This window comes from Oncorhynchus gorbuscha, unplaced genomic scaffold (genome assembly GCF_021184085.1).
Source record: "Oncorhynchus gorbuscha isolate QuinsamMale2020 ecotype Even-year unplaced genomic scaffold, OgorEven_v1.0 Un_scaffold_6120, whole genome shotgun sequence".
In the NCBI taxonomy this organism is placed as follows: domain Eukaryota; kingdom Metazoa; phylum Chordata; class Actinopteri; order Salmoniformes; family Salmonidae; genus Oncorhynchus; species Oncorhynchus gorbuscha.
The window spans coordinates 3,604-15,400 of NW_025749790.1; the positions used below are offsets into that span (position 1 = coordinate 3,604).

At 44.7% G+C, this 11,797-nt stretch overlaps 1 pseudogene; it reads left to right on the top strand.

Annotated features, from left to right (window-relative positions):
* The first annotated feature begins 2,497 nt into the window (after positions 1-2,497).
* LOC124029326 lies at positions 2,498-10,201 on the top strand (annotated as a pseudogene).
* Positions 10,202-11,797: the final 1,596 nt, after the last annotated feature.

The window sequence follows — 11,797 nt, forward strand, 5'->3', positions numbered from 1 at the left end:
TGTTGTCATGTGGTGTTGTTATGTGTTGCTACCATGCTGTATTGTCATGTGTTGTTGCTACCATGCTGTGTTGTCATGTGTTGTTGCTACCATGCTGTGTTGTCATGTTGTGTTGCTACCATGCTGTGTTGTCATGTGTTGTTGCTACCATGCTGTGTTTTTATGTTGCTACCATGCTATGTTGTCGTCTTAGGTCTTTCTTTATGTTGTGTTGTTATGTGTTGTTACCATGCTGTTGTTATGTGTTGCTACCATGCTGTTGTTATGTGTTGTTACCATGTTGTGTTGTTATGTGTTGCTGCCATGCTGTGTTGTCGTCTTAGGTCTCTCTTTATGTTGTGTTGTTATGTGTTGTTACCATGCTGTGTTGTCATGTGGTGTTGCTACCATGCTGTGTTGTCGTCTTAGGTCTCTCTTTATGTTGTGTTGTTATGTGTTGTTACCATGCTGTGTTGTCATGTGGTGTTGCTACCATGCTGTGTTGTTATGTGTTGTTACCATGTTGTGTTGTTATGTGTTGCTACCATGCTGTGTTGTTGCCATGCTGTGTTGTTATGTGTTGCTACCATGCTGTTGTTATGTGTTGCTACCATGCCGTGTTGTCATGTGTTGCTACCATGCTGTTGTTATGTGTTGCTACCATGCTGTGTTGTTATATGTTGCTGCCATGCTGTGTTGTTATGTGTTGCTACCATGCTGTGTTGTTATGTGTTGTTGCCATGCTGTGTTGTTATGTGTTGCTAACATGCTGTGTTGTTATGTGTTGCTACCATGCTGTTGTTATGTGTTGCTACCATGCTGTGTTATGTGTTGCTGCCATGCTGTGTTGTTATGTGTTGCTACCATGCTGTGTTGTTATGTGTTGCTGCCATGCTGTGTTGTTGTCTTAGGTCTCTCTTTATGCTGTGTTGATATGTGTTGCTACCATGCTGTGTTGTTATGTGTTGTTATCATGCTGTGTTGTTGTCTTAGGTCTCTCTTTATGTTGTATTGTTATGTGTTGTTACCATGCCGTGTTGTTATGTGTTGCTATCATGCTGTGTTGTTGTCTTAGGTCTCTCTTTATGTTGTGTTGTTATGTGTTGCTACCATGCTGTGTTGTTGTCTTAGGTCTCTCTTTATGTTGTGTTGTTATGTGTTGCTGCCATGCTGTGGTGTTGTCTTAGGTCTCTCTTTATGTTGTGTTGTTATGTGTTGTTACCATGCCGTGTTGTTATGTGTTGCTATCATGCTGTGTTGTTGTCTTAGGTCTCTCTTTATGTTGTGTTGTTATGTGTTGCTACCATGCTGTGGTGTTGTCTTAGGTCTCTCTTTATGTTGTGTTGTTATGTGTTGCTACCATGCTGTGGTGTTATGTGTTGCTACCATGCTGTGGTGTTATGTGTTGCTACCATGCTGTGTTGTTATGTGTTGCTACCATGCTGTGTTGTTGTCTTAGGTCTCTCTTTATGTTGTATTGTTATGTGTTGTTACCATGCCGTGTTGTTATGTGTTGCTATCATGCTGTGTTGTTGTCTTAGGTCTTTCTTTATGTTGTGTTGTTATGTGTTGCTGCCATGCTGTGTTGTTATGTGTTGCTACCATGCTGTGTTGTTGTCTTAGGTCTCTCTTTATGTTGTGTTGTTATGTGTTGCTACCATGCTGTGGTGTTGTCCTAGGTCTTTCTTTATGTTGTGTTGTTATGTGTTGCTGCCATGCTGTGGTGTTGTCTTAGGTCTCTCTTTATGTTGTGTTGTTATGTGTTGTTACCATGCCGTGTTGTTATGTGTTGCTACCATGCTGTGTTGTTATGTGTTGCTACCATGCTGTGTTGTTGTCTTAGGTCTCTTTATGTTGTTGTCTCCCTTTATTTAATGTGTAATCCCAGGCCCCCGTCATCACAGGAGTCCTTCTTGCCTTTTGGTAGGCGTCATAGTAAATCATAATTTGTTCTTAAACTGACTTGTCTAGTTAAATATAGGTTGAATAATATATATATATTTTTTTTAAGTATGCAAGAAAGCCCATATTATTATTATCATCGAAGAGGTGAATGTGCAACAACACGCCACACCGCTAGATGGCGATACCGCTGTACCCAGCTACACTGTCAACACGGCTCCACTTCTTCCTTTCTCTGCGTCGTCAAAAACAACAGGCGTCTCTTACCGACACGGCATTTCAGACACTATTATTCTAACCAAACAAAACGACTTGTCTAGATAATATTAGCGTTGACATCGATGCAACCGGTTCCAGAGTAGTTACAGTTTTCATTCGTGTTTATTTATAGACACGGCGAGGTGCTGAAAATGAAATGAGTTTGGGTTTAGCCGTGAAGCTAAACGTTTAGCAAGAGACACCGAGGTGTGTTCACAAATAACAAAACGATAGACCGGTCCCGGGTGGAGAAAAACAACCCAGCTATATTATGGAGTATCGAGATTAGTGTCGGATCTTACTACATTACATTCTGCCCAAAGGACAAAAAGGAGAGACCAGTCAAACCCAGTTAGTTATGACCATGTCGCTGATCCAGGCCTGCCGCAGTTTGGTCTTATCTTACATGGCTTTTATCGTTTTGTTTCGTCCACTTCTTCTGTTTAGATTTCACCGCGGCGAGAGAGAGGAGTGGTACACCGCTTTCATCAACATCACCTACATAGATCCGATCACCTCTATGATCCGGACGGAGAAGACTGAATGCGGTCGATATGGGGAACATTCACTGAAACGCGACGCCAAAGGAGTCGTGATTCTTCCATCTCTTTCGCAGGACTGGCAAGCCTGTGATCCGGTACCTTGTTTCCGGTTCCGGTCCAAGGCAGTGCATGGATAGCCCTGATAGCCAGTGGAAACTGCACCTATAAGGAAAAGATTCGACATGCAGCGAACCAAAACGCCTCGGCCATTGTCGTATTCAACGTTGGATCCAGCAACGCCAATGATACAATCACCATGTCATATTCAGGTAACAGTATTGACGAGCTAGATAGTCATCTGATTTATCGGCTCACACAGTGTAGATTTCTGCCAGAGACGAGCTCATTGCTTAAGGCGCTGGTCATTCTGTGTGTCTATAGGGAGTAGAGAATGCTGTGTGTCTATAGGGAGTAGAGAATGCTGTGTCTATAGGGAGTAGAGAATGCTGTGTGTCTCTATAGGGAGTAGAGAATGCTGTGTGTCTATAGGGAGTAGATAATGCTGTGTCTATAGGGAGTAGAGAATGCTGTGTGTCTATAGGGAGTAGAGAATGCTGTGTCTCTATAGGGAGTAGAGAATGCTGTGTCTCTATAGGGAGTAGAGAATGCTGTGTGTCTATAGGGAGTAGAGCATGCTGTGTCTCTATAGGGAGTAGAGAATGCTGTGTCTCTATAGGGAGTAGAGAATGCTGTGTCTCTATAGGGAGTAGAGCATGCTGTGTGTCTCTATAGGGAGTAGAGAATGCTGTGTGTCTATAGGGAGTAGAGCATGCTGTGTCTCTATAGGGAGTAGAGAATGCTGTGTCTCTATAGGGAGTAGAGAATGCTGTGTGTCTATAGGGAGTAGAGAATGCTGTGTGTCTATAGGGAGTAGAGAATGTTGTGTGTCCATAGGGAGCAGAGAATGCTGTGTGTCTATAGAGTAGAGAATGCTGTGTGTCCATAGGGAGTAGAGAATGCTGTGTGTCTATAGGGAGTAGAGAATGCTGTGTGTCTATAGGGAGTAGAGAATGTTGTGTGTCTATAGGAGTAGAAAAATGCTATGTGTTCATAGGAGTAGAGAATGCTATGTGTCTATAGGGAGTAGAGAATGCTGTGTCTCATAGGGGAGTAGAAAATGCTGTGTCTCTATAGGGAGTAGAGAATGCTGTGTCTCTATAGGGAGTAGAGAATGCTGTGTGTCTATAGGGAGTAGAGAATGCTGTGTGTCTATAGGGAGCAGAGAATGCTGTGTGTCTAGGGAGTAGAGAATGCTGTGTCTATAGGGAGTAGAGAATGCTGTGTGTCTCATAGGGAGTAGAGAGAATGCTGTGTCTCTATAGGAGTAGAGCATGCTGTGTGTCTATAGGGAGTAGAGAATGCTGTGTGTCTATAGGAGTAGAGCATGCTGTGTGTCTAGGGAGTAGAGAATGCTGTGTGTCTAGGAGTAGAGAATGCTGTGTGTCTATAGGGAGTAGAGAATGTTGTGTGTCTATAGAGTAGAGAATGCTGTGTGTCTATAGGGAGTAGAGAATGCTGTGTCTATAGGGAGTAGAGAATGCTGTGTGTCTATAGGGAGTAGAGAATGCTGTGTCTCTATAGGAGTAGAGAATGCTGTGGGAGTAGAGAATGCTGTGTGTCTAGGGAGTAGAGAATGCTGTGTCTCTATAGAGAAGAGAATGCTGTGTCTCTATAGGGAGTCTGTGTCTCTATAGGGAGTAGAGAATGCTGTGTCTCTATAGGAGTAGAGAATGCTGTGTCTAGGGATAGAGAATGCTGTGTGTCTAGGAGTAGAGAATGCTGTGTGTCTATAGGGAGTAGAGAATGCTGTGTGTCTATAGGGAGTAGAGAATGCTGTGTGTCTATAGGGAGTAGAGAATGCTGTGTGTCTAGGGAGTAGAGAATGCTGTGTGTCTAGGGAGTAGAGAATGCTGTGTGTCTATAGGGAGTAGAGAATGCTGTGTGTCTAGGGAGTAGAGAATGCTGTGTGTCTATAGGGAGTAGAGAATGTGTGTCTATAGGGAGTAGAGAATGCTGTGTGTCTATAGGGAGTAGAGAATGCTGTGTGTCTATAGGGAGTAGAGAATGCTGTGTCTCTATAGGGAGTAGAGAATGCTGTGTCTCTATAGGGAGTAGAGAATGCTGTGTCTCTATAGGGAGTAGAGAATGCTGTGTCTCTATAGGAGTAGAGAATGCTGTGTCTCTATAGGAGTAGAGAATGCTGTGTGTCTATAGGGATTAGATAATGCTGTGTGTCTATTGGGAGTAGATAATGCTGTCTCTATAGGAGTAGAGAATGCTGTGTGTCTAATGAGTAGAGAATGCTGTGTGTCTCTAAGGAGTAGAGAATGCTGTGTGTCTATAGGAGTAGAGAATGCTGTGTGTCTATAGGGAGTAGAGAATGCTGTGTGTCTATAGGGAGTAGAGAATGCTGTGTGTCTATAGGGAGTAGAGAATGCTGTGTGTCTATAGGGAGTAGAGAATGCTGTGTGTCTATAGGGAGTAGAGAATGCTGTGTGTCTATAGGGAGTAGAGAATGCTGTGTGTCTATAGGGAGTAGAGAATGCTGTGTGTCTATAGGGAGTAGAGAATGCTGTGTCTCTATAGGGAGTAGAGAATGCTGTGTCTCTATAGGGAGTAGAGAATGCTGTGTCTCTATAGGGAGTAGAGAATGCTGTGTCTCTATAGGGAGTAGAGAATGCTGTGTCTCTATAGGGAGTAGAGAATGCTGTGTGTCTATAGGGATTAGATAATGCTGTGTGTCTATTGGGAGTAGATAATGCTGTCTCTATAGGGAGTAGAGAATGCTGTGTGTCTCTAAGGAGTAGAGAATGCTGTGTGTCTCTAAGGAGTAGAGAATGCTGTGTGTCTATAGGGAGTAGAGAATGCTGTGTGTCTATAGGGAGTAGAGAATGCTGTGTGTCTATAGGGAGTAGAGAATGCTGTGTGTCTATAGGGAGTAGAGAATGCTGTGTCTCTATAGGGAGTAGAGAATGCTGTGTCTCTATAGGGAGTAGAGAATGCTGTGTCTCTATAGGGGTAGAGAATGCTGTGTGTCTAGGGAGTAGAGAATGCTGTGTGTCTATAGGAGTAGAGAATGCTGTGTCTCTATAGGAGTAGAGAATGCTGTGTCTCTATAGGGAGTAGAGAATGCTGTGTGTCTCTATAGGGAGTAGAGAATGCTGTGTGTCTCTATAGGGAGTAGAGAATGCTGTGTGTCTCTATAGGAGTAGAGAATGCTGTGTGTCTCTAAGGAGTAGAGAATGCTGTGTCTCTAAGGAGTAGAGAATGCTGTGTGTCTCTAAGGAGTAGAGAATGCTGTGTGTCTCTAGGGAGTAGAGAATGCTGTGTGTCTATAGGGAGTAGAGAATGCTGTGTCTCTATAGGGAGTAGAGAATGCTGTGTGTCTCTAAGGAGTAGAGAATGCTGTGTGTCTCTATTAGAGGTCGACCGACTATGATTTTTCAACACCGATACCGATTTATTGGAGGACTAAAACAGCAGATACCGATTAATCGGTTGTTATTCATTTATTTTTTATTTGTAATAATGACAATTACAACAATACTGAATGAACGCTTATTTTAACTTAATATAATACATCAATAAAATCAATTTAGCCTCAAATAAATAACGAAACAGGTTCAATTTGGTTTAAATAATGCAAAAACAAAGTGTTGGAGAAGAAAGTAAAAGTGCAATATGTGCCATGTAAGAAAGCTAACGTTTCAGTTCCTTGCTCAGAACATGAGAACATATGAAAGCTGGTGGTTCCTTTTAACATGAGTCTTCAATATTCCCAGGTAGGAAGTTTTAGGTTGTGGTTATTATAGGGCTATTTCCCTCTTTACCATTTGTATGTCATTAACCTTTGACTATTGGATGTTCTTATAGGCACTTTAGTATTGCCAGTGTAACAGTATAGCTTCCGTCCCTGTCCTCGCTCCTCCCTGGGCTCGAACCAGGAACACAACGACAACAGCCACCATCGAAGCATGGAGTAGAGAATTTTTCATTCATTTATTTCACCTTTATTGAACCAGGTAGGCTAGTTGAGAACAAGTTCTAATTTACAACTGCGACCTGGTCAAGATAAAGCAAAGCAGTGAGACACAAACAACAACACAGAGTTACACATGGAATAAACAAACGTACAGTCAATAATACAGTAGGAAAGTCTATATACAGTGTGTACATATGAGGTAAGATTAGGGAGGTAAGGCAATAAATAGGCCATAGTGGTGAAGCAATTAACTCTGGAGTGATAGATGTGCAAGTAGAGCTACTGGGGTGTAAAAGAGCAAGATAAATAAATATGGGGATGAGGTAGTTGGGTGGGCTATTTACAGATGGGTTGTTTACAGGTGGGCTATTTACAGATGGGCTATTTGCAGATGGGTTGTTTACAGATGGGCTATTTACAGATGGGTTGTTTACAGATGGGCTATTTACAGATGGGTTGTTTACAGATGGGCTATTTACAGATGGGATGTTTAAAGATGGGCTATTTACAGATGGGGTGTTTACAGATGGGCTATTTACAGATGGGGTGTTTAAAGATGGGCTATTTACAGATGGGCTATTTACAGATGGGGTGTTTACAGATGGGCTGTTTACAGATGGCCTGTTTACAGATGGCCTGTTTGCAGATGGGCTGTTTGCAGATGGGCTGTTTACAGACGGGGTGTGTTACAGACGGGGTGTGTTACAGACGGGGTGTGTTACAGACGGGGTGTGTTACAGACGGGGTGTGTTACAGGTGGGCTGTTTACAGATGGGGTGTTTACAGATGGGGTGTTTACAGATGGGGTGTTTACAGGTGCTCTGACAACTGGTGCTTAAAGTTAGTGAGGGAGATATGAGTCTCCGGCTTCAGAGATTTTTGTCATTCGTTCCAGTCATTGGCAGCAGAGAACTGGAAGGAAAGGTGGCCAAAGGGAGTGTTGGCTTTGGGGATGACCAGTGAGATACACTTCCTGGAGCGCGTGCTGGGGGTGGGTGCTGCTATGGTGACCAGTGAGCTGAGATAAGGCGGGGCTTTACCTAGCAGAGACTTGTAGACGACCTGGAGCCGGTGGGTTTGGCGATGAATATGTAGCAAGGCCCAGCCAACGAGAGCATACAGGTCGTAGTGGTGGGTAGTATATGGGGCATTGGTGACGAAACGGATGGCACTGTGATAGACTACATCCAATTTGCTGAGTAGAGTATTGGAGGCTATTTTATAGATGACATCGCCGAAGTCGAGGATCAGTAGAATGGTTAGTTTTATGAGGGTATGTTTGGCAGCATGAGTGAAGGATGCTTTGTTGCCAAATAGGAAGCCAATTCTAGATTTAACTTTGGATTGCAGATGTTTGATGTGGGTCTGGGAGGAGAGTTTACAGTCTAACCAGACACCTAGGTATTTGTAGTTGTCCACGTAGTCTAAGTCAGAACCATCCAGAGTAGTGATGCTAGGCAGGCGGGCGGGTGCGGGCAGCGATCGGTTGAAGAGCATGCACTTAGTTTTACTAGCATTTAACAGCAGTTGGAGGCCACGGAAGGAGAGTTGTATGGCATTGAAGCTCGTCTGGAGGTTTGTTAACACTGTCCAAAGAGTGGCCAGAAGTATACAGAATGGTGTCGTCTGCGTAGAGGTGGATCAGAGAATCACCAGCAGCAAGAGCGACATCATTGATGTATACGTAGGCTCCCTGGTCTGTGTGCAAATGTAGGCATGTAAATGTGCCCATTTGGCGATCTGACAGTATTTCTGATTGGCTTAACTCACCACCTGACCACCACTAATGACCTGAGGAACTTGTCAAAATAATGTTTTCTTCAGCTCAAACAGCAAGCAAACATTCTGTTTTTACAGAAAATCATTTTGAGAATGACAATAGTTCCTCAATGTATTTGAACAAATCTTTCCATTTCGATGAACCACTCGGTGTGAAAGGGGAAAATGGCTCTGATCCAGTGGAAATGTCATAAAATAAGCCTGCTTGATTACTTATTTTCCCTTGTGCAGACAGCCTGCAGCTGTCTGTTCCTTGCTCACTGGGGAAACTCTTGAGGACACAGAATATTTTATTACAATATTGCAAGTTTGCTAGAGAGAAAGCATGTGGTCCTGGACCCAAGTTCATAGTTTACCACAGTGGTTTACTCGTTGTGTAACTATTGTTACTTTCATTATTACGTGTTTTTACCTTTAGCATTTCACTGTTAGTCTGTCGTTGTTAACGGGACAAATACAATTTGATTGATTTTACAGGTTGACCTTTATGGACTCTTGTCCTGTAGGAAGAACTGAGTGATTTCCGCTAGATAGGCCAGCTGCAAAATGGAAATAGGCTATAAATATCTAAATTCTCGTTCACTTTCTCCCCTCCTCCCTCCGCTGTCAGGCATGGGTGATGTGGTCGCCGTCATGATCCCAGAACCTAAAGGTCGCGAGTCGCGCCGCTCTGCTAGAGCGGAGCGCCATGTGACCATGCACATCACCATAGGAACGCGTAACCTCCAGAAGTACGCGAGCAGGACGTCGGTGGTGTTCGTCTCCATCTCCTTCATCGCCCTGATGATCATCTCTCTGGCCTGGCTCGTCTTCTACTATATACAGAGGTTCAGATACGCCAACGCACGAGACCGGAACCTGGTAGGTTTCAGTAACACAGCAGGCTACAACAGTTGTTGCAGACAGGGCATACATTTGACTTCTGAGGGCTGGCTCTTAGTCTTCTATCTCTCCTCTCTCTCTCTCTCTCTCTCTCTCTCTCTCTCTCTCTCTCTCTCTATCTCTCTCTATCACCCCTCTCACTCTCTCCCCTCTCTCTCTCTCTCTCTCTCTCTCTCTCTCTCTCTCTCCCATCTCTCTCTCTCAACCAACCCCCCTCTCTCTGTCTCTCTCTCTCTCTGTTCTCTCTCTCTGTTCTCTCTCTCTCTGTTTCTCTCTCTCTCTCACCCCTCGCTCTCTCTTCTCTCTCTCTCTTCTCTCCTCTCTTCTCTCTCCCTTCTCTCCTCTTCTCTCTCTTCTCTCTCTCTCTCGCCTTCTTCTCTCTCTCTGTCTCCCCTTCCTCTCTCTGTCTCTCTCTCTCTCTCTCTCTCTCTCTCTCTCTCCCCTCTCTCTCTCTCTCTCTCTCTCTCTCTCACTCCCCCTCTCTCTCTCTCTCACCCCATCTCTCTCACCCCTCTCTCTCTCTCTCTCTCGCTCTCTCTCTCTATCACCCCCCTCTCTCTCTCTCTCACCCCATCTTCTCACCCCTTCTCTCTTCTCTTCTCTCACCCCTCTCTCTCTCTCTCACCCCTTCTCTCTCTCTCTTTTTCTCTTCTCCTCTCTCTTCTCCCTCTCTCTCTCTCTCTCTTCTTCTCTTCTTCTTCTCTTCTACCCTCTCTCTCCTCTCAGAGGCGTCTGGAGATGCAGCTAAAGGCCATCAGTAAGCTGCGGGTCAGGACCATCAGGAAGGGAGACGGGAGACGGAGTCCGACTTTGATAACTGTGCCGTGTGTATCGAGGGTTACAAGCCAAACGACGTGGTCAGGATACTACCCTGCAGGTAACCAAGCGTTAACCCCACTTATATATAACCCTCTATGTCAGGGTAACCAAACGTTAACCCTCACGTCCAGGATACTACCCTGCAGATAACAAACGTTAACCCCACTTATAACCCTCTATGTCAGGATACCAAACGTTAACCCTCTATGTCAGGATACTACCCTGCAGGTAACCAAACGTTAACCCCACTTATAACCCTCTATGTCAGGATACTACCCTGCAGGTAAATCAAACGTTAACCCCACTTATAACCCTCTAGTCAGGATACTACCCTGCAGGTAACCAAACGTTAGCCCCACTTATAACCCTCTACGTCCAGGATACTGCCCTGCAGGTAACCAAACGTTAACCCTCTACGCCAGGATACTACCCTGCAGGTAACCAAGCGTTAACCCCACTTATAACCCTCTATGTCAGGATACCACCCTGCAGGTAACCAAACGTTAACCCCACTTATAACCCTACGCCAGGGATACTACCCTGCAGGTAACCAAACGTTAACCCTCTACGCCAGGGATACTACCCTGCAGGTAACCAAACGTTAACCCCACTTATAACCCTCTACGCGCCAGGATACCACCCTGCAGGTAACCAAACGCTAACCCTCTATGTCAGGATACTACCCTGCAGGTAACCAAACATTAACCCCACTTATATATAACCCTCTATGTCAGGGTAACCAAACGTTAACCCTCTACGCCAGGATACACCCTGCAGATAACCAAACGTTAACCTCTATGTCAGGGTACTACCCTGCAGGTAACCAAACGTTAACCCCACTTATAACCCTCTATGTCAGGATACCAAACGTTAACCCTCTATGTCAGATACTACCCTGCAGGTAACCAAACGTTAACCCCACTTATAACCCTCTCTACGCCAGGATACTACCCTGCAGGTAACCAAACGTTAACCCCACTTATAACCCTCTATGTCAGGATACCAAACGCAACCCTATGTCAGGATACCACCCTGCAGGTAACCAAACGTTAACCCACTTATAACCCTACGTCAGATACTACTCCTGCAGGGTGAACCAAACGCAACCCCACTATAACCTGGTCAGATACTACCCTGTGTAACCAACGTTAACCCTCTACGTCAGGATACTACTCCTGCAGGTAACCAAACGTTAACCCCACTTATAACCCTCACGCCAGGATACCCTGCGGTAACCAAACGTTAACCCTCTATGTCAGGATACTACCCTGCAGGTAACCAAACATTAACTCCTCTATGTCAGGATACTACCTGCAGGTAACCAAATTAACCCTCTATGTCAGGATACTACCTGCAGGTAACCAAACGTTAACCTCTATGTCAGGATACCCTGCAGGTAACCAAACGTTAACCCCACTGCAGGTAACCAAATAACCCTCTACGCCAGGATACTACCCTGCAGGTAACCAAACGTTAACCCTCTATGTCAGGATACTACCCTGCAGGTAACCAAACGTTAACCCTCTACGTCAGGATACTACCCTGCAGGTAACCAACAAACGCAACCCTCTATGTCAGATACTACCCTGCAGGTAACCAAACACCCCACTTATAACCTCACCGTCAGGGTACTTGCAGATAACGTTAACCCTCT